The sequence below is a fragment of the Phyllostomus discolor genome, chromosome 6 (assembly GCF_004126475.2).
Source record: "Phyllostomus discolor isolate MPI-MPIP mPhyDis1 chromosome 6, mPhyDis1.pri.v3, whole genome shotgun sequence".
NCBI lineage: Eukaryota > Metazoa > Chordata > Mammalia > Chiroptera > Phyllostomidae > Phyllostomus > Phyllostomus discolor.
The window spans coordinates 23,393,678-23,417,404 of NC_040908.2; the positions used below are offsets into that span (position 1 = coordinate 23,393,678).

At 42.6% G+C, this 23,727-nt stretch overlaps 1 long non-coding RNA gene across 2 annotated transcripts; it reads left to right on the forward strand.

Moving 5' to 3' along the window:
* Positions 1-3,149: 3,149 nt before the first annotated feature.
* LOC118501062 lies at positions 3,150-8,141 on the forward strand. 2 transcript variants are annotated; one of them, XR_004903632.1, is made up of 3 exons: positions 3,150-4,994; positions 5,549-5,666; positions 6,531-8,141. It is a non-coding gene; the product is annotated as an uncharacterized LOC118501062 (long non-coding RNA). The 2 variants fall into 2 exon arrangements; XR_004903631.1 differs by having other exon boundaries at positions 3,150-5,666.
* Positions 8,142-23,727: the final 15,586 nt, after the last annotated feature.

Sequence of the window (23,727 nt, forward strand, 5' to 3'; positions counted from 1 at the left end):
AGGGGGGTAAGGGGGGAAAATTGGGAAAACTGTAATAGCATAATCAATCAAATATACTTAAAAAAGATGTTGAATGCAAAGGCAAAAGAGAAGCACATATAGGAGTGTAGGGAGCACATACTGTTGTTTGGGTGGTTGGTCCAGCAAAAGAGGAATTGAATCTATGTGAAAACACTGTAAATCCATAATAGAAGAAACACCCTGTGCCTAGTTTTTTTTTCTCTCCTTTTCTGGACAGGTTTATTAAACATAGAGGGGATGGAGCTCAGTCCTTTTTGGCTGCTGCCTTCCTCATGCAAGGACATTGCTCAGCTCCTCTCTCTTCCTCTCGGCATGGATGTGTCTCCCCACCCTTTTCTTGATGAACTTCAGGGACCTCTTGTCCTTAGAGACTTTGAGCAGCTCCATGGTGCTCCACTCATAGGGGCAAAGCCACATACCTTGAAGATCACATCCCGCATGAACTTGGTGTGCTTGGCACAGCAGCCACTGTACCTGGGCTTGCTTACATTCTTGGTCACCTGGCGGCTTTTGTTGAGGCCAGGGCTATGACGGGTGCTGGTCCTCAATAGCCACGGCAGAAGGACCGACTTGTGTACCTAGCTTATTATACCCTGCACCATAAACCTCAGAAAATGTCCAAATGCGAAGATGAAACAGCCCCCCAAAACAACAGAAAACAATGTCTAAATGTCATTGCAGACAAAAGAGCAGGTTCCTGTTGGGCAACCGATAAATAGGGAATCCCAAGTTTGTGTCAGGGGTGGGCTATGTGTGTCCACAAGGTGGGCAGAGCCAGTCTCGGCAACCCACCATTTCCCTCTGGGCTTTGTCATTTGACCCCCAAATTTCTTACATTGTTCTCCTTCAGTTCACCGCTTCTTCTTCCACGTAAAAACTCTCAGTTACAGGCATGGTGTCCTGGTAAATGTTTAGCAACTGACTATCCAGAAAAAATAAATAAATCTCTGATTTGAAGCATTTGTTCTTTCTATAATATAAGTACTCCCACCATGGCTGGCAGCAAGCCGCCACATGCCGTTATCGAACACAGAGTTGAGGGCTGGTCTGAACTAGCTCCAGCAGACCACTGGGACCCCGTGGGACAAAGGGCAAAAAGGAAAGTAAAGGTTCAAAAAGACACCATAGAGTGGCTTAAAGCCTTCGCTGAAGTGAGAGAAGAAAAAATTAAACTAATGAAGATCCATAGTGCTTCCTTTAACTTTAGTTACTGTGAGTGAGAAGCACAACTGTCTGCTTCAAGTCCAAGGGGTTGGTTGTCTTGTCTCCTTGGCTCTATGCTGAAGATTTGGTCGTCTTGTCCAACCTGCACCTTAACTTTGACTTTATTCAGTACTTTATGTTGTAGCTTTAAAAGAATCAGGAAGTCAGCAGGAGAAAAGGTTGTAGGACAGCCAGAGTCACCTGTGCTTTATATTTACTGAAGCGTCTTCCATAACCAGTATGTAGGCTCTGGAATGCTCACACCCACCCTTCATGGACACACCACACCCCATCTTCCCTGCCTGAGTGTAGTGTAATGACTCCCACTCAGCTCCCTAAGTGCACACACCCTGCTTCTCTGGCCAGAGTTCAAGCCCTCACCTGGTTTCCTTGGACATCATCCAAGAGCTACAGACCGGACTTTGCTAGGAGATCTCCAACTGGGACATAACTTTCCTCCCTTGGGGGCAGCAGCAGGTAATGCATATCTAACTTGGGGCAGGCACTGGCAGGCAGCTTAGACCTGTCCCGCTGTCCACAGGCATGACTTTGGGGCCTCAGTGCTGGTTCTCCAAAGGCCTGAACCAGGGACCCCATCTTTTCTGGGTACCACCTAAGCTGCAAAACCATTGATTTCTGTTTGTTGCAGCTCTGGGTCAGCTGAACCACTCTCTGTTGACCTTTATTGACAAATCACAGTCCTGAATTTCCCATAACTTCTCTGGTTGCTCACCTTTTGGTTTTTCCTGGAAAGCATCCAGTGCTAGGAATCTAGCTCCCCACAGACAGCCCAAATTAATGCTGCTTAACCTGCGTGAAAAGTGATTTCTTGTTAATTCATCTTTGGTGTCTAATCTCATCGACGGTGACTTTCAGGAAAGAAACATTTCCACTAACAGGTTAACAGCATCTACTTTTACAGTTCTGATATCTGTTCCGAATGTAACAGCTTGTTTAATCCTCTTCCCAGATGAATGGGTCATCATCTTTAGATTTATGATTTGGTTTTTATTTCTTCTAAAATAGAAACAGAAGTAGTGGAAGTTCCCTTATCGTTAACTCTCAGAGCTGCAGCCTCTTATCTGAGGATTCCTTCTTTTCTAGCCACCCAAAGCAGCCACTAGTTGGGTTTATTACTTTTAATTCTCATTCTCTCTCCAGAGTGTTCTCTCCTCTGAGCACACAAACACATCACTGACCTCTCTCACAAAGTCAAGGCCAGCTGACACGAATGAGGACAGTTTGCACTGACAGAAGCACTCCAGGTGGTTCAGCTAACTCACCACAGCTTTTGTGTCTTCTTCCTAGGTTGGCCAGGGCACTGGGGCCGGGGCCAGTGTGTTTTTCCTGCCAGCTGGGGACCTTACTCCTCCCTTTGAGTGTTCCATTCAGAGTGAAGGCCAGAGGTCCCCAGGCTAAAAAATGCCTTTAATTCAAGCCCAAGTTATGCAGGAAGAAGTCCCAGCTTCTGCTGTCAGGCCTCGGTCAGAGAGGCTGAGCAAGCTGGAGCATCCTTGACCTTTCTTCTTTCTCCCAGATGTCCAGTGAACTTATGTCCAATTTTCCCTCCTACCCTCCACAGAGGGTTTCCTTCTGCGAGGCCTCTGGTGCATTGGGAAGGCTGCCAAGAAGGACACAAAAATGGAAGTGCCTGAGGGGAGAGATTCTTCCTAAATTCTGGTTGTCAGAGAGATAAACATCATCAAATGGCTCTAAAAGAGAAGATGAAAGGGATTAACATTCTAAGCAGTTGGGAGATTAAATTGTCTGAGCGACTAGGCTCAAGAGGAGGCAGGAGCTATAGCGGAGAAGATCCCACAGTGGAATTGCCAGCATTATGAGCGGGGTCGCAGGGACCTTATCAGAGGAGGCCAACTTGAATGGGCACTAATGAGTCGATGACTCAAATCCAGGAACGGGTAAGACCGTAGCAACCAAAGTTACATGGAGGTGGCATGCTATGTAACTGTAGTATCCCCTAGGGACAGGCATTGGGCTGCGGGCAATGGGCTGACCCCTTCCCAGTGGGCAGATGATCAGCTATTGAACTAAAATCTGGACTGTGAATATGCCAAGAAGAATTCTTAGTGCATGCGCTCAAATATGTTAGCTCTCCTTATCTTTTATTAAAGCCCTTCTTTGGATGGAGGACTAAACTAGAGGTGGCCAGAAAATGTATAAGATCAGGTTTCCCTGAGCCCTGTAAGTACTTAGAAAATGCTTTATTGATTACAATGTAATAGGGCTCATCCCCTGCCATGGGGGGGTTATGGTGACAGTCTTTAAAGAGTGAGGGATAGTGACAAATGTTCAGAATGTCCCATAACCACAGGTGGGCCGCCCCTCTGCTGGGACAGGGCTTCATCTGATTATTCCACAATGGTTAAATTTTGGGTGTTCCCTTGCCCTCACAAGGGATAGGACAAAGCGCCGTGCATTAGCATAAGTCTTGAAATAAGGTGAGGGTGTCAGATGTGGGCATTAACGCATATCTTGAAATCAGCAAAGTAGCCTTTCCCTCATCCTCCTCACTTCCAAAAATATCTTTCCCAGATATTCTCTATTGTTTTGCTGAATGCAGTCAGGTCTTACTCAGTTTGCCTTATAAGGAATTTCAGGGTTTCAAGAGCTCATGCCATTGGGAGTTTTTCCTACTGTTCTGTGTGAATTGCCTTCTGCTTAATTTTAGTTCATTATGTCTGTAAAGTCAGGGAGGGCTTTATGGAGCAAAAGGTCCCATCGTCGTGGGAAGTATGAGTCATTCCAAGAACAGTGAGTTGGGCTGGAAGGCCAAGGCCGCTGCAGAGGGCCAGGAAGCTGGGGGTGGGTGGGTTATTGAGAACAGCATCAAAGCAGTCTCTCATATCTCTCTATTACTCCCACTAGGGGGTGCCCAGCATCCCAGTAATCACTATTACTAGGAAGTCGAGGTTTGAGGGGGCTGACTAATAAGAGGGTATGGCTGACTCATGTTTCCTGCATTGAGGCCCTGATTTGAGAAGAGAGCTGGAGTGGGTGGAGGGTAGAAGGGGAGCAGGAGGGGTTCCCATTCAGTTACTACACAAATGCCTCTTAAGCATGCGGGGATTCTCAACCCATGAAAACCACTGGTCCCGAAGTCAGTGACTAGAATAATTGTGGACCAGAAATGTCTCCCCGGGCCCAGCAGAGATGAAGGCGTATTTTACCCCCGGGGGTCAAGAAGTTGCAGGGATAAGAAATGAGCACGGTTGAGGGGCGGGAGGTCAGGGATGCAATAAAGATCAAGGACGTGGTGAGATTCTGAAACAGAGTGGGTATGGGGTGTGGATAAAGGTCAGGGAGGAGGGGGGTTATTTTGAGGATCTCCAAATATCTAGTCCTTCAGAATGGCTGCAGCAAAACTTTCAGTTATGAATGGTTTTACAGCAAGAACATGGAACTTGCACCTTGAGAGTCGAGAGTTCAAATTTTGGCTCAAACACACAGCAGCCATGTGACCTTGGGAACTGAGGCAAGTCATTCAACCTCTTTGATTCTCAAGTCTCTCATCTTCAAAATGAGACTAATGGTAGGAGGGTTATTTGAGATTTTCAAAGATAAACATATAAAGCACTACATAAATCTCTCCTCCCTTTCCTTTTGCCATACTTGTAAATGGCTGAGAGCAAAGCAAGGAAATGAATCTTCTACTGTGGATCTCGTACCCCAAGACCTCAGACACCAGGACTGCAGCCCCTGGGCAAGAGGGACCTCTCTGGTGCCCAGGGTTTTCTGCACTGCCGAGCTTAGTGAGCATGCAGGACATGCTGGAGAAGTCCTGGCCCTTCTGACCCTTTGGACTTTGCAGGCTTTGGGGACATAATTTAGAAACCAGTCTCCAGCTACATTTTTAGAAGTCACCATCTGGTCCTGAGGCTTTCAGTCTTGGAGAGTTCACTTGTTTTGCCCAAAGTCAGAGTGCCGACACCTGGCCTGGAATTCAGGTGCAGAGCTCTCTCTCTTATCACCAGTTGATCCATGCTTATGTGATAATGACCAACCATTCTTTGCAGCACAGTTTTCCAAAGTATGAGCCATAGACAACCTGCACCGACATCAGCAGGTGGGCTTGATAAAAATGCAGATTTCTGGCTCCTTGGACACACCTGTGCAATCAGACTCACTGAAGTTTAAATGCAGCGGCTTACAGAGTTACCAGCCCCGGGATACACTGTTACATGGAAATATAATGCCTTCATCTTCCAGGATACTCTTTAGTGGGGGAAAGTTGGGGCCCTCAGGCAGAGTCCTGGCACTTCAGGAATCATAGCTTACAGGTGTTTTTAACCCTGCCTATTTATAGAGCCGACTCTGTCCCTAGTTACTTCCCCTAGAACTTCTTAAATGTTGTTAGAACCATCGCTGTGAATGTCACAGGAGACCGTTTCTGTGGACACCTGATGAGACTGTGATTTGGAAAGGTCAGTTCAATTCACTCTCGAGCACAATAATTACCTGCCCTTCTGTGGAGGCTGTGGGGGGAGGGGGAGTTTTGGTTCTTGTTTCTGGGGATTGGAGAGCCTGAGATAAAAGCTGATCGCCAGCTGCCACTTCCTTTGCATAGACTGGCCGCCTGCTGCCAGGTTAGCAGGGCTTGGACCGGGTTGGGGCAAAGATCACTTCTTCTTCTAAAGTCGTGAACTCTGATCTCAGTCTAGAGAGAGATGGGCTCTGGACATGAACAGACTTCACAAGCCTCCCCCGGAAAACAGGGCCAACACCAGCTGGCTTTTCAGAAGGAACGTGTGACTGTGGAACACTCTCTAGAGAGACAAACCTTTTCAGACTTAGAGAAACAATAGTGGCAGCAGCTTCCGCATTAAGCTTTGACTGGCTCCTGTAGCCCTTGGAATAAGAGGTTCACCTTGGCTTCTGGTGGGAGGGGGTTGTTTCTACACTGTAGAACTGCATGGGGGCTCCAGGGCAAACTGGGACTGGCAGAGGGATTTTGCAATAAAGATCCACATCAGCTTCAAAGTACCCAAAAATGAGCATAAAAATGCTACCAAGAAGATAGTTGTTGCTCCCTCAATTCTTTTCTGTGGGAGATATATATTAATAAAATAAAACAAAGCAGGTCATTATTGTGTAGCAAATGTCACTGTTCTAACTAGCAAGCTGGCTGACTCCGGCAGGTCAAGGGTGGGGCCCTGTGGAGCTGGTTTCATCCTCTTTCCTTCAATGGGGTCTGTGTCCCTGAATGGGCTATTGGTAGTAAAGAACTCCCCTTCATAAAGCATGGTATTTTTCCGTCTCAATCTATTCTTTCCCTTTTTGTTTTCTAGGAACAAGAGGATTCATCTGCCTCTACTGGAGGTAGCTCCCTTCCCTAATTTATTGTTCCATTCTAAGCCTTCCCGCCTCCTGGGCTCAGCGTGAGCAGACAGGAGCACTGGAGGATGCAACCACCATGGAGATTCAAGTTCACAGACACAGAGCTGCCCCTCTGCTGGGCCCGAGGCAAAGAAAAATCCCAACCTCTTTCTTGTCATCATCTGGTTTTGTTGAACCTGGACAGGAAATGAATTCCAAAGGCAGGAAATGACCCAGAGACCATAACAACATGTGAAAAGCCAACCCGGTGCTTCCGTCACTTTGTTTCAAAGTATTCTAATCTGTGTCCCAGGAAGCCTAACCCATTACCAGATGGAGATTTGTTTTCAGCCGCCTCTTGGCATCTGCCACTCCCGGCTGGTGACATTTGCACGTTTCAGAAGGCAAACCTGTCCCGACATCTTCAAACTTCCGGAGAGGGGCAGCTTGAGGAAAGTCCTTGGGTCCCTGGCTGACAACACCGACCATCTGACATGCTTCATCTGCAGCTGAACTGCTGCTGGCCCCCAGCCTAGGACACAAGCACACCGTGTCTGTTCTTGACAATTTGCAGCATCTGAAATCAAAATGCCCCACGTTGCCAGAAAAGGCTGGCTCCCTCGCCTGCTTCCTAATCCCTTCTCACCAGGCTTTCCTAAAGAAACCCGGTGAGTCAGGAAGGAAGAAAACGTGTCTCAGGAAGATCTGGGGGTGGCGTGGTTCCTCTTCTTGCTTCTGAAAATTTCCTCCTGCTTTCCTACAGTGTGGGCAATGGTTACGGATTGGGTTGTACTCTTTCTCTGTTTTCCTCTGTCAGCTCTCGCTTTGAGAAACTCTTCATTTACCGCTCATGAAATTTACTCTGCAAAAGCAGGAGGCCCTCTGTTGAGGAATTAGTCACTGTTACAAAGAAGTTTTGTCTTTACTTTTCTCCCCAGGGGCAAGGCAAGAAAAAATTCCCACTTCTACTCCCAGGAAGAACCATCATTCAGCGGCTTTGTTCTGGCCCAGGGGCCTGTACTTTTCCTAGGCTTTTAATTTTTACTGAACACCACCCATCTGCCTTCCCACCAAAGGCTGTGTGCCAGTTGGATTCTAAACACAGCGAGGTGGCTTCTGGGATACCTGCTCCAAACAGGTATTCTGTTAACCCCCCTCGGGTCATTGGAAAGTGGAAAGTAGCTATAGCTGAATGAATAATGTTCCTAACTCTTTCAGCACTTTCAAATGTTAAACAGATTAACGTATAAAGAATCCAATATACTTGTTGACATCTGGTTCGCAGAAAAGCTCCAGCAAGAAAGAAGTGGGAAATTCAATGTCAGGCTGGGGAAATGGGAACAGCAGTGGAGGGCACTGCTGTCCTGTGTGCTGGCATCAGACCTGTTCCTGAGTGCAAAACCGCTCTCTGCCGCTGTCTAAAATTGTGCTCTGTTTATTAGGAAAGAGGTTTCAAAAGTACAGGATGTACTCATAAGCTTGGATTTATCCATGGAAAGGGAATATAGTCTCCATTACAAGACAGTAGGTTAATATCGGAGGCAGGTTGTATCGACTGTATGTAGCTGGCAGTAATTGGAAAATAAAAGAAGCTAGGAATATTCATAAAAAGGGAGGGGAAGAGAGAGAGAAAAGAAAAGAGACTTTTTTGTTGCTGGAAGGAGACAGTCTTGCAGGGGTGTAAGAGATATACGAGTCTGTCTCTCTCTCCGCTTTGCTCTGTCTGTACAAAATGAGCCAGGAGAAAGCCAGAAACAGGAGACAGAGGGAGGCCATCTTTCCAACTGTTGACATGAGCCAAATAGGATAAATAGTTCATCTTTTGATGATAATGACAACAGTAATGATGAAGGGAAGGTATTGACCCAGATGAAAAAAAAGAAAAGGCTTTGAATTTCAAGCTATGCTTAAAACTCCTATCAGATCCACTTACATTATCCAAGGGACTTTTGACTACAATGACAGGAATTTAGGATAAGTGAAATAATACAATTAAATAGAAAAATCAGGATTAGCTTAAGATATTATTGTGAATGGTTAAAAATTAGTGAGAAAGGTACAGAATTATACCTATTACTGTACTGCTCTCAGTCCTGGTCTAATTGTTTAAAAATTAACATAGTTAAATACTATTCTTATTTAAATATACAACAGAGTCCTGGCTGGTATAGCTCAGTGGATTGAGTGCCGGCCTGCAAACCAAAGGGTTGCCAGTTCGATTCCCAGTCAGGGCACATGCCTGGGTTGTGGGCCAGGCCCCCAGTAGGGGGCACTCGAGAGGCAACCACACATTGATGTTTCTCCTTCTCTCTGTCTCCCTCCCTTCCCCTCTCGAAATATAAATTAATTAATTAATTAATAATCTTAAATATAGAAAACAGAGCCAAAGATTTTATTATGCTCTTTAGAAGCACATATTTAGGAATCCTGGCCGCTGGGGGCCTTCCCGTCTTCTGTTACCTTTCAGCATAGACAAAGAACAGAGGAGAGAAGAATGCATAGCTTCTTAAGCATTAGCAGTGAACAGTGAGAGTTACAACATGACAGTAAATGTTATATTCTGCTTAGCCCTAGGCTTACCAGAGGTGGTTGCTGGACACTTAAAGTAGATGTTTATAATTTTGCAAATAAGGGAACAGCATCAAAAATAGAAAAAGAATAGAATCATGACTCCCAAACTGTGCTCAAGGGGCCCAGGACACCACAGCAAACTCCCAGGGGGGCTGAGATTTGTGTTAAACGTAGAGGAGTCCATGGTGATACTTGACCTCTGCTGGACACCAAGAGAACAAATTCCTAGGACAAGATGACTCACAGTTTCAACACTATACTGTTCTCCAACCCTTTCAAAGACAACTTCTTGTTGAGAAGTCGGGAATTCAGCAGTGGTTATAAAATGCAAGGACGTACCAAGTGAAAATCAGTGTGGAACAAGAGGTGCAGGTGGTGTCTATGTGGTTTCCAAGAGTTGAGAAAACATTCAGTACCAGATTGGCGTACATGTCTTTTTTATAAGCAATTGTGGTTTAGAATAAAACAAAAATTATTTTCTTTCAATTTATGTATATTACTTTTTCAAACAGCTAAGTTGTTAGCACCTAACTACCATACAAATCATATTTCTGTTAGGTATTTCTTTTGGCTTAGGGGCTCTGTGAAAAAAAGTTACTGAGACAGGAAGACGCTATGAATTGAGTAAGTTTGGAAACCTCTCGCTCAATGGGCAAAGATGGATTTTAATGGCTTAGACTCACCGGTGAGAATAAAAAAGTGATTTTATTCCCTTTCCCCATTCCAGCCAGGGCACTGCTCCCAGTATTTTCCACTGTTCCCACATAAAATGAACATTCTTCATCTGAATGCTTTTTTAAAAAAATTAATGTAACTAATCGGGAGATTATTAAAAGTTGTCTTGTACAATGGTTCTCAAATCATCTTCAGTGAAGGGCATTTTTTTAAAAGTTTCTAATCCGTCATGGACTATGCGATGATTAATTTTTATATTAACTTGGCTGGGCCGTGTGTGTGTGTGTGTGTGTGTGTTGCATACCATTGCAATGGCTCTGACTCCTGGCAATCCTACGGATGAGTGATGTCCGCAATGTCTTGTTCCCAACAGCCCAGCTCCACTCCTGCAGATTCGTGCCTACGGCTTCCCTGATGGATGTGATTCCCTTCATCATTGGTCTTCCTTTTTCTTTGCTGCTTCTATTTTTCTCAGCATCATCGTCTTTTCAAAGAGCCCTGCCTTCTTGTGGTATACTTGTAATAGGGCAGCTTCAGTTCTGTCATTTTTTTCCTCCAGCGATGTTTCAGGCTTAATTTCCTCTAGGACCCCCTTTGTTTGTCTTTGTGATGGTCCAGGGTATCCACAGAGCTCTCCTCCAACACCGTGACTCAAGTGAATCATTTTTTTCTATTGTCTTCTTCACTCTACAACTTTTGTATCTGTACATGGTAATTTGGAACACTACAGTGTGGATACTCTTAGCCTTGGTCTCTAATGACACATCTTTGTTCTTGGTGACCTTTCCTAATTCTTCTATTGCTGCCTTTCCAAGTTTCATCCTTCTTTTGATTTTTTTGGCTGCAACCTCCATTTGAATCAATAACTGAACCAACATAAGCAAATTCTTCAATAATTTCAATGTCTTCATTGTTTATGTTAGAGTATTTCTTTTGTAGTCAAGATTTTTGTTTTTCTGATATTCAAATGCAGTCCTGCTTTCACTTTCATCAGAATTTGTTTCAAATCATTGCTACTTTCTGCACTGAGATGGTATCATCTGTGCATCCTAAGTTATTGATATTTTTTCCACCAGTTTTCACTCCTCTTTCCTCTGAGTCAAAGCTCAGTTTTTTGTATGACATGTTCTGCATACAGATTAAGCAAATAGGAAGATAGCATGCACCCTTGTCTGACACCTTTGCCTCTAGAAAACCATCCTGTCTCTACATAGTCTGTCCTGACAGTGGCTTCCTGTCCACAATGCAGGTTACGCACCAGGACAATCAAATGCTGAGGCACGCCCACTTCTTTCAGACCAACCCATAGCTTTGCATGACCCATGCACTCAAAGGTTTTACTGTGGTCTATAAAACATAGACCAACCTTCTTCGGAATTTTTTTGGAGTACTCCAGTGTCCAGTGAATGCTACAATTAGATCTCAACTGCCTCTTCCGTTTCTGAATCCAGCTTGCACATCAGGCATTTCTTGCTCCATTTAAGGTAGAATGTTGTATCACCACGAGCATCACTTTACTTGTGTGGGAAATTAGAGTGCTGGTCCTAGAGTGACCACACCCCTGGTCCATGAAGCCCAGATATTTGATCAAACATTGTTATTCTGGATGTTCATGTAATTTTTGATGATTAACATTTAAATCGGTAGACTTTGATTAAAGCAGATTACCTTTATAAAGTGGGTAGATCTGATGCAATCAGTCGAAGGCCTGGTAGAATAATGAACTCTCCTGAGCAAGAGGGATTTTTTTTTTTTTACCAGCAGACTACCTTAAAAATGCAATAAAATTAAATTTCTAGGAAGATGATGATATACTTAAATATTGTGGAAATGTTAAATTGTTATAAATATTTCTAAATTCTTGCTTTCAGTTTCTATATTTAGTTTGCCTGATTGGTGACAGTTTGTGGAATATACTGAATAGCATCAATCTGATAAAAAGTATAAATATATACATATATACATGAACACTAATGTTAATTCACTTTTTATTTTGAATGAATTTTAAATTGACTAAAATGTTGTGAAGTTGCTACAGAGCTTTCCCATATATGTCCTCACTCAAGTTTCCAAATTTTTACATCTAAATAACCATAGTTCAATTTCAAAACGAAGACAATGATATTAGTACAAAATTATTCATTAAACTACAAAGCTTATTCAAAATTTTCCAGGTGTATTTTAACTAGTGAAGGCACAACTCCAGGATGTGAGACTTTAATAGGTGCTGAGCCAGAAAAAAATGTTTGAGTAAGTAAAGACCATTGCTTTATTTTGTCTGTAGACCAGCCAGTGGAGAGCTAGAAAACTTTGATGGTTGTCATGGATTGTTCTGTAGAATAACATGCAAACTACAAACCTCCATCAATAACACCTCACACATGTGATCAAGCCTATATCACATCTCCTAAGCTTGTCTGTCATTACTGCCAGAAATAAATTCTTTTGCATCTTGAAAGGTAGCCACTTAGTGACAGAATGTCTGTAAAAGTGTTGTTTGAATGTGAATCTGCAATGTCATGCATTTTTTGGCCAAGTCACCTTTTATCATCTCTTCTGTGAAGTCTTTTACGACCTTTCACAGGTAGAACCCACTGCAATGGCTTTTGGGACTCCTACTGCAATGACTTTACGAATGTCTGTCGTGGTACTTGTAACACTAAATTGCTATAATTTGTGTGGGTGCCCTCTGACCTGTGAGCTACTCATGGGCACAACTGTCTTATTCTCCCCATATCTCAGTGCCTGGCATAATGTCTTAGGCACAGCAAGCTTGCAAAACATGGGTGAAGAAGGAATGAATCGATACATTGAACACAATAAATTCATATTAACATTTTTCCCTACTTGATCTTGTTGAGAAAAAGCCCATACCTTGAAATTATTCCAGCAAAAAAGACAATGCTACATGTGTATTAAAAATGAAATGCACTCAAGGGCCTTGTGTTTGAGACACAGATAGGCTTTGAATACCAGGGTGACTTAAGAGCTGAATAGAGAATAGCAGCACTTTCACAAACGGCACAAGTATGTAGGTTCTGACTCACTTTATTCAGTAGATTCATTGTACTCCTCAGGTAATTTTATCCATCTTAGTGAAGTCTGCTTAGGATAATGGGTTATTTTATTATCAGTATTAGTCAGCATTTCTATGGTACATGTTTTCTTTTTTTTCTTTTCTTTTTTTTATTGTTTTAATCATTGTTCAAGAATGGTACATGTTTTCAAAGTGTTATTATGTTCCTCATTCTTCTCCCACTGCCCCCAGTGGAATGAAGAGTTTATTTGAGCCAAACTGATGACAAATTCTGGGGAGCAAGATCTCAAAGGCTCCCCATGTTCCTCATTCTTAATGAGCTATGCAGATGATACATAATGAAAAGGGCTTAATCTAGTCTCACACATAGCTGGTACTCAACACATTTTTGTTTACTGGTTCATCACTGAACTCAGCTGTGGGCAGGCCAGTGCACACCTGTGGGAAGAAAGCCTCCCCTGCTTTTTCTTGGTGGAGGTGTGGGGCTGGAGGATGAGAGAGGATGGGGTGGGAGCGAACGGTCGGAGAGGGAAGGAAGTGGGAATTCCTCTCAGCTGGGAGTGGAGCAGCCGTCTGCATCTCTGGTCCACGTCAGTGATCCTCAGGGCTCTCCAGGGTGAGAGACACATCATGTCCATTTGCCCTGTGAAGTAGTAGATGCTTTGGGATTGGAGCTGCTGTTTCTTAGGAATGAGCTGCTGGCGACTGCTTTTATGAGACTAGTAATCAATTTTAAACATTCTGCTTATGCTTTTTATATCACCTTATTAGAAAGCTGGGAAAAATAAGATACTAAGAGAAGTTTAAGGAAATTCAGATCTTAGCCTTAGTCTATAATGTAAAGTGAAAGCTGAATAATGAGATATTGTCATAGGTATTGCGTTATAGTAGAGTGACAAGTGACAGGGACTGTTGATCCTAAGGGTCCCTAGTGGCCAGGAGAAACTGAATATACAGTTGAAAAATGGAGAGGGGAAGAGATTTCCTTATTTCTTGGAAACCTCACCTCCTCCTAGAAGCCATGCTCAGTGGTTGGCTCTGGTTCTGTCAGTTGAGAGATGAGAGATGCGAAGGGCTTTGCCAGCGAGGGTTGGGCTGGGGCTGTTGGCTTAAAACAGAATAATGTATCATGTTCCTGGTAAGTACTCAGAGAATCCTGCCTCTTGCTTTTTTTTTTTAATTAATTAATACATGGCATCTGTGCACCTTGGTTTTATTGGGTAATGACCACAAATATTTGTCTGAAACACAGCTTGGAAAAAGGGACAATTGAGAAGGTAAAAATGCAAAGCTTTTCCAGCAGTCGAGTTGGCTGGGAGAAGCATGGAAATGCTCAGGGAGAAGTGCTGCTCTGGATTCGGACAACCCCCTCACCCTGGCCAGGCAGGCCCCGTTCGCCTGCATACAGGAAGGACCCTGGGGAGGCCAAGAGACCAGCCTGGAGCTGCCTGCAAAGTGCCAAAGCAGATTTCTCCCATCTTGGGTAGAAGCTCAGATCCAGATGTCACAGAGTATTATGAGAATGAAGTAATGGAATGTTGGCAAAAGCAACCCACACAGAGCCAGGCACCCCGTGATGCTCACGACAAAGTGGATTTCCTTCCCTGCTGTGACTTCAGCAGGTCTGAGGGTGGGTGTCTCAGATGAAGGCTGTGTGTCATGTAGGAGTTCTACACTTTATGGAACACTGGAAAGGTGGACCCATGCACACTCCAAATTCTTCCATTCTGGTTGTAGCTCATTTTCCTCATTTGCAAAGCATATGTTTGCAGGAAATAATTTTGTGGCTTGAATGAGGAATCATATGTGATATCATTTCCTCGGGAAATGACTGGTTTGGATTTCGACTCAGAAATGATCCCTGAGATCTCCCACCCATGGGGGCTGCCGCTCTTTCTCTTTTGGGGCAGGATCCAGTCTCTGAAATTCCTGAGCTAGGATTTCTTCTCTACCTTATCAGCTTCTCACAAATATTTAGCCAGGGAACAACATGGATCTTTGACCCCACCTGCTTCACCTCTCACCAGTATTATCATAACATCTACAGTGTTCCTGCCATTTGTGAACACCTTGGGGCCAGGTAATTTCCCTGGCTATAAGGCAAGTCCCCCAGCCACCCATCCTTTGTTGTCCCATATATCTTTACTGTTTTCATCTCTCTCATCATGCTCTCATTTTTAATCTCTCCTTCTCAATTGGATTCCTCTTGTCCGTGTAACAAAAACAACAAGAAGGCCCTAAATGGAGTCACTCATGTGAGACCTCACGTCACCAAACCGTCCTTAATTATAGTTGAGGATGCTGTCAGGCCTCCAGGCTCAGGTAATAAGAGTACATCTGAGGAGCACCTAGACCACTGAGACCATGGAATAGGAGGGAACTCTTTTTTTTAAAGATTTCTTAAAATTTATTTATTTTTTAGAGAGGGAAGGGAGGGAGATAGAGAGAGAGAAACATCAATGTGCAGTTGCTGGGGATCATAGCCTGCAACCCAGGCATGTGCCCTGACAGGGAATCGAACCTGCAACAGTTTGGTTCGCAGCCCGCGCTCAATCCACTGAGCTACGCCAGCCAGGGCGGGAACTCTTAATAATCCTTGAGAGCAGTAACTCTAAAAAAAGATGTCATTATCTTTTTTTCATTTTTAGGTTGACTCCGAGTGATCACTTTCTGATTCTTCAGTGCTCACAAAGCATCAGCTAAATACTCCATTCTACAACTTTCCTGGAACTCCCTGCATGCCAGTCTGTTACTTCAGACTTTCTACTGCAGTCGAAGTAGCTCTGTGTAGACACACTGACCCTGACTAACATTTAATGGGGCTGAAGAAATGATCCTGTGGGTGTATATTGTGTTATTCTTTCTACTTCAGGAGATCAGCTTCCTGTCAACATGCAGGAAACTGGAAAGCCACGTTCTAATAATATAGCCACTGACAGGAAGATGGTTGTTTAGAGTGCTCTTCTAGATTTCTCAATTGAATAATGTTGGCGAAGAATGACTGCTTCTTCTTTTATTTATGATTTGGATCAACTCCAAGGCTACTTGACTTTGTGTAGCAGATGTGCTGCTTCAGTGTTGCAGATAAATCCTCCTTTTGTAAGTCAGATTCTACCTAAAAGGAACTACAATGGAAATTTGTACTTTTTAAGGCCATCTTGTGGTGAGATGTTTTATAAAGTCAAGAATTATTCAGTGATTCTTCTGTTTGGAGTTTAAAAATCAGCATTGTTTAAAGCAAGGCAAAGTTATTCTGTATTTTTTAAATATATTTTATTGATTATGCTATCACAGTTGTCCCATTTATTTCTACCCTTTATTCCCCTCTGCCTTGCACCCACCTTCCCACCAGCATTCCTGCACCTTAGTTCATGTCCATGGGTTGTACATACAAGTTCTTTGGCTTCTCTATTTCCCATACTATTCTTCACCTCCCCCTGTCTATTTTGTACCTACCATTTATGCTTCTTATTCCTTGTACCTTTTCCCCCCTTCTCCCCCTCCCCACTGATAACCCTTCACGTGATCTCCATTTCTGTGATTCTGTTCCTGTCCTAGTTGTTTGCTTAGAGGGTTTTTATTTTTTAAGTTCAGTTGTTAATAGTTGTGAGTTTGTTGTCATTTTACTGTTCATAATTGTGATCTTCTTTTTCTTAGATAAGTCCCTTTAACATTTTGTATAATAAGGGCTTGGTGATGATGAACTCCTTTAACTTGACCTTATCTGGGAAGCCCTTTATCTGCCCTTCCATTCTAAATGATAGCTTTGCTGGATAGAGTATTCTTAGATGTAGGTCCTTGCCTTTCATGACTTTGAATACTTTTTCCAGCCCCTTCTTGCCTGCAAGGTTTCTTTTGAGAAATCAGCTGATGGTCTTATGGGAACTTCTTTGTAGGTAACTGTCTCCTTTTGCTGCTTTTAAGATTCTCTCCTTATCTTTAATCTTGGGTAATTTAATTACGATGTGTTCTTCCTTGGGTCTGCTTTCTTCGGGACTCTCTGAGCTTCCTGGACTTCCTGGAAGTCGATTTCCTTTGCCAGATTAGGGAAGTCTTCCTTCACTATTTTTTCAAATAAGTTTTCAATTTCTTGCTTTTCCTTTTCTCCTTTTGGCACCCCTATGATTTGGATGTTGGAATGTTTAAAGTTGTCCTGGAAAAAAGCCTCTCCTCATTTTTTTGAATTCTTATTTCGTTATTCTGTTCTGGTAGAATGTTTATTTCTTCCTTCTGCTCCAAATCATTAATTTGAGTCCTGGTTTCCTTCCCCTCACTGTTGGTTCCCTGTACATTTTCCTTTATTTCATTGTGCATAGTTTTCACTTCTTTCTCTGTTTTGCAACCATACTGAACCATTTCTGTGAGCATCCTGATTACCAGTGTTTTGAACTCTGCATCTGATAGGTTGGCTTAGTTCTATTTTTGGAACTTGATCTGTTCTTTCATTTGGGCCATATTTTTTTTCTTCTCACACCTGTTAGGTGGTAAGGGGAGGAGCCTTAGGTGTTTGCCAGCTACGTTGTGATGCTGTATGTGGGGGAGGAGTCCAAGACAGAACAATCCTGCTTGCTGGGCTCTGGGTGGCTTTCAGTCACTTTCCCTGCTACCCACAAATGAATTGGGCCCTTCTGGTGCTGATTCCTGGGTGGGTGGGATTTGTGTGTGTTCTAGAACCCTGTGGGTCTCTCCAATGAACTCTTCTGTGAGGCTGGGAGTTTCTCCTGCTGCCACAACCCCCACAGGTTTTTTCAGTCAGAGGTTTTGAAACTTTATTTTCCCATGCTGGAATCCTGGGTTGCACAGTTTATCTGGCTCCCTGGTTGTTCCTCTGGTTTAACCTCATGCAAATGTGGGACCGCCCCCTCTGCTAGCTGCGGTCTTGCCCAGTCCTCCAGCTGCTACTCTGCAAAATACCCCCTTGGTCCAGCCATGCTGGTGCAAATGGTAAGACTTCATTCTTTTTTATGGCCAAGTAATATTCCATTGTGTATATGTAGTGCAACTTTCTTATCCACTCTTCTATTGATGGGCACCTGGATTGCTTCTGTAGCTTGGTCATTGTAAATAACATTGCAATGAACATAGGGGTGCATATATATTTTTTGAATTAGTGTTTTGGATTTCTTCAAATATATTCCCAGTAGTGGAATCACTGGGTCATAAGGCAGTTCCATTTTTAATTTTTTGAGGAAATGCCATATTGTTTTCCACACTGGCTGCACCAGTCTACATTCCCACCAACAGTGTGCTAGGGTTCCCTTTTCTTCACATTCTTGCCAACACTCATTTGTTGATTTACTGATGATAGCCATTTGGATAAGCATGAGGTGATATATCATTGTGGTTTTAATTTGCATTTCTCTGACGCTTAGTGACATTGAACATCATTTCATATGTCTTTATGTCCTCTTTGGAGATTCCACTGGTTTTCTTGAAAGCTGAAGTTTGTGAGTGCTGGTGGAAGGAAAGTTAATTAGGGATATTCTGCAGATTGGATTGCTCTCTTTGTCTCTCAGAATAGAAAGAATGTATTCCTTTACATCAAGTATACCCCTCCCACCACCCCCAATCCCAGCATGTACTAAATGTTTTTGCTAAAACACCCTCAGGATAGGCTCCTGATTACTCTGGACACCAATAGAAAGAAGGTAAGAAATTCCATTTTGAGAATTTTTCAAATAGAAAATATCATTACTTCAATCCCTAAGACATCAGTTTTTAATCTCCTAAATCTCCTGTTCTACCTTAATTCATTCCCACCTTGAATTAACCGTGTCTGTTGTTTATCAGAATTTCATGGCCTTAAGAATTTGATAAAAAATTATTTCCTCATTTCTCCCTATCAGAGGTGTCAAACCCATTTTTACTGGGGGTCATATCAGCCTCGAGGTTGCCTTCAAAGGGCCGAATGTAATTTTAGGACTGTATAAATGTAACTACTCCTTAACTAGGGGCAAGAGCTCAGTGCTGCTGCCAGGTAGAAGCAAGGTGCTGGGATGGATAAAACAAGGTGGAGGGCTGGATTCAGCCCGGGGGCCTTGTGTTTGCCACCTGTGCTCTAGACAGACTGAACAATCAGTGGCTGGAGGAATTCAAGGCCCTTTATCATACCAACCCCCCCCCCTCCAAGTTAGACGTTGTTTTAACTTCTGAATTCATCCAAGCCAGTCCCTTTGAGAAGGAGATACTCTTGCCCTGAGCTGTCATCTGTGCTGACTCAGCCTTGCATTGGCCCACAGGCTGGTTTTGCACTGACTAGTAAGATTCAAGCAAGCCTGAAGAAACCCTTCATTCAGTGCTAACAAAAGTAGCCAGCCTTTTCTTTCCTCTTTTTTCTTTTTTCTTTTCTTTCTTTTCTTTTTTTCTTTTTCTTTTCTTTTCTTTTCTTTCTTTTCTTTTCTTTTCTTTTCTTTTCTCTTTTCTCTTCTCTTCTCTTCTTTTCTTTTTTCTTCTCTTCTCTTTTCTTCTCTTTCTTCTTCTTCTTCTTCTTCTTCTTCTTCTTCTTCTTCTTCTTCTTCTTCTCTCTCTTTCTCTCTCTCTCTCTCTCTCTCAAGGGGGAGGCATAGATGGGGAAGGGAAAGAAAATTTTACATTATCCCTACACAGCAGATTTTTCAAAAAAGGTTTAAAAAGAATCTAACTAATATCATTTATATAAAATCATCCCTCCCCCCAAAAATTTTTTTTAGAAGGGGCCCAAAGGCCGAGGCCAAAGCAGTCACTTTGATGCAGGCTCTACCCAGTTTTTAGACAACATTCCTAAGAGTCCTCTTTGTGGACAGAGAGCACCCTAGGAAAATACCCAGAAAGTGGAAGACACAATAAGGTCTTTAAAGAACTTCTGTACAAGGGGGTAAATAAAATAAAGACACTAAGGCAGAGGAACACTTTAGTAGTAACTAAACAAGCTACTAAGAACCAAATGCAAAATACATATATGCTTCTTGGGGCAATGAGGAGCAGAATGAAAGGATCAGGTCAGTTAACCAGGGAGGGCTTCCTGCAGGAGGCACCAGTTTAAAGGAGAGTTTTGAAGGTGGTGTAGAGAGGAAAGTGCCCAGGGAAAGAAGTGGCAGGGCAATCACTCTGGGAATGAAGAGGATGCTATGGATTATCTAGGCAACAGATCTGCTTTTCCCACCAGTTATTATACTTTTTTTATTGCATGTATTTTTGTTCTGGTATAAATGATTGAGATTGCTCTTTCTGCATAGACCTCATTTCCGAGGCATCCTTGATTGGTTTTGCAGGTGTTTATAGATACACTATAAAGTGTCTTTATTTAAAAAATAAAAACATAGAACACAAGTGTGTAATGTAAAACCTTAGTTCTGGATAAAAATGGTAAGATGTGAACTATGTTCTTTTGGTAATTACTCATTTCTGACAACAAACAAACAAACAAAAAGCCCAGAAAGCTTAATTTACCCCAGGACAATTTAAAACCAGTGTTGCAGTTAATTCACTCCCAACTCTGCTCTCAAAGAATTTTTTTGTGTATTTGTTTTTATTTTCTTTTGCTTTCTCATTCGAGTCCTCATTTTAAAAGCTGTATATAGTTCCTGATTCATGTCCATGTGGACATTCAGTTGAAATTAAATCTGGACACAGTTAACATGAAAGACAACTATGCTTTATTCTCTCTGGGAATATCATGCATGGAAAAGAGCTCTAGACTATATTTCTTAAATGTGGACAAATTACATGTGCATTCTGTGTATGTCTCAATCCTTTCTTAAGGCACTCATCAGAAAATAAAACCAGATATAATTAACAAACAAACAAAACTATCTGCCTGCTGTTCTGACTTGTTATAATAAGTGTTATTTCTACTTACACACAGCTTCCTGTCAGCGTCCTGCTGTTTCTTTAATAAGACTTCTGCACTGGGGAAGAAAAAGCTCTCTGCATTAAAATTAAGTCTTGACTGTCGTTGCTCCTCTTCCCACTCATCTGTGTTCAGATCCAATTTGCTTGGAGGCTGAAAGGTGGTAAAATGTCAAAGTCATCGCTGAGAGAGAGGATGGACCTCTGCTTACAGGGTTGGCTGAAGGACAGAGGCCACCATTAGGTTCATGATAAGCACCTTCTTTCCTCGCTGCTGAGTTCAGGTGGCTCTTGTGGCCACCAGAATATGGGAAAAACCTATTCAGGTTCCTGGCCTTAGTTTCTTACCTGGATGATGGTGTTCTAGAACCTCTGAGCAAGTCCCAGAGACTCATGCAAGGGGACCACCCAGAGAGAACTTTGACCGCAAAGGTGGTCTGTGGGTTCGGTGAGAACAGGGGACTGAATGAAAAGAGCCGGGAGGATTTGGGGGGTGGCAAATAGAGCAGCACAAAATGTAGGGGATTATGGTTTTTTGCCTTTGGGTTTTTAAAAATTTTTTTTATAATTCTATAAAATGAAAAAAAAAGTAAAACAGAATAATGAACTCCTATATATTCATCACCCATTTTTTTCCATAAAAATTTCAGTAGAGTTTTTAATAGAACTTGACAAATGGATTTAAAAATACAAACAGAACAACAAAAGGCCATGAATACCTGACATACTCCAGAAGGACTCAAGCCTAGCTGATATCAAGAATTATTACAAAGCTATAGCATTTTCAATAATTATTTACTCATGCCTTGTTTAACCAACATCCCCAACTTCCCCTTCCTGTATTATTTTGAAACAAATTCCAGACACTATGTCATTTTGATATAGTGGGCAGTTAGACCAGAGCAGAGTGGGAGCAACAGGCCAGGTACAGAAAGTCCCCTATGCAGAAATCCCTGGGAGCCTAGCAGTGGGCAACTGTAGGGTGGGACCTTGTCCCCAGGGTGAACTTTCTTCCCCCTAGCATATCTCTGGTGGTGTGGTTTAGACTCCCTGACTTTTCACATTGCTGGTCATGTGGTTTGGACCCTCCGCTGAACTTTTCTCCCCTGGCACGTTGCTAGTCACATGGTAGACGCCCCTAGAGGAGGAACAAGGCTGCCAGAGAATAGCCTCACGGCACTCGCATACAAGCCCTTGCACAACTCTGCCCTTAAGCATTAAGCCCCAGAGATAACATCTGGGCCTCAGTTGTGCTTCAGCTCCAGGCCCAGAAAAGCAGCAAGGCCAAGCTGGGCAAGGCCGACGTCAGCACTAATGAGCCCCTGCTCTGGCACCACCCAATCAGCAGAGAACACCTAGAAAGCCTGAAGACAAAGGGCTCTCTCTCTCTCTCTCTCTCTCTCTCTCTCTCTCTCTCTCTCTCTCTCTCTCTTTTCCTCCCTCTTTCTTCCCTGAAGATGCATACCTTTGTCTTCTTTCTCCTAAGTTCCAAGGATCCTTCTTTTGCCTCTGTAACTTGTTTCCTGAGCCATGCATCTCAGCTGGCTCACTTCTTCCATGGCTCACTTGGTCTACCTCTGTGACTTTCTAAGTAAACTTTTGCTTGTATTTGGGACGTGACTCTCAACCCTTCCTTAGCAAAAACTGGAGGACCAAGGTCTATCATCTGGGCTGTTAGCCTTTAACAATTTCATCTCTAAAATATGTTTAGTTTAATCTCTAAAAAATAAAGATTAAAAATATATAACCATAGTACTATCAAAACACCTAAAAGTATTTAATAATTAATTCCACATATAATCAAATATCCCATGTTTAAATTTCCAGTTGTCTTATAAATGAATTTTTAAAAATACAGTTGACTCTTGAACTATAGGGGTTTGAATTTTGTGTGGATTTTTTAAAAATAAATACTGTCAATGTATTTTCTTTTATGGTTTTCTTAATATTTTTTCTCTCTGGCTTACTTTAGTATAAGAATACAATAAATAATACATGTAACATACAAAATATGTGTTAGTAGACTGTTTATGTTATTGGTCAACAGTAAGCTTCTGGTCAACAGTAGGCTATTAGTAGTTAAATTTTGTTGGGGTCAGAAGTTATATACGTGGATTATTGACTGTGTGTGGGGCCGGTGCTCCTAACCCCCACATGGCTCAAGAGTCAACTGTCATTTGTGTGATCAAGACTCAAATACAGTCCCACAATATGACTGGTGGATATGTTTATTAAGTTTCTTAAAAATAAACTGTTTATTTTGGAATAATGATAGATTTACAGAATTGCAAACAGTGCAGGGAGTTCCTGTATACCCTTCATCCAGTTTTCCCTAATGCTAACAGCTTATATAATCAAGGTATATTTGTCAACACAAGGAGATTCACATGGTACATTGCTATTAACTAACCTGGAGGCTTTATTCAGATTTCACCACTGCCCACCCCCCGCGTGCCCCTCCACAATGCCCTTTTTCTCTTCCAGGACCCAGGTCAGGAGAGCACAATGCATTCAGACTTCATGATTCCTTAGACACCTCTGGTTGGTGACAGTTTCTCAATCTTGGTGGGGTTTTTGTTTGTTTATTTGTTTGTGTTTTTTTTTGTGACCTGATACTGATCAGATATTTTGTAAAATTTCCTCAGTTTGGATTTGTCTGATCAGACTGGAGTTATAGGTTTCAGGAAAAAATACAGAGGGTAAATTGTCCTTCTCATGGGCATTATATCAAGAGGTTTACAAATATGTTATTGTTATTAGAAAGGGGAGAAATTTCACCAAGAATTCAGGGAGTCCTTGTAAATGGACAGTTACTAGCTTACACTGGCGATGATTGAAATCTTCTGGCTGACATTGTTTTCACGTGACCAGGGTCCTCAAGTTTTCACTTGGCATGCTGGGAGCAGAAGTGAACAAAGACATAACAATCCTCTCCCTCTTGAACACACTGCTTCGCATTTTACCGTGCACCTTTGCCTGTGTTACTTAATGTCATCGTTGAGATACTTAAAGGCAAAGTGGGAAGTATTGCCTTTCCCCAGATAGGAAAATTGAGAAGA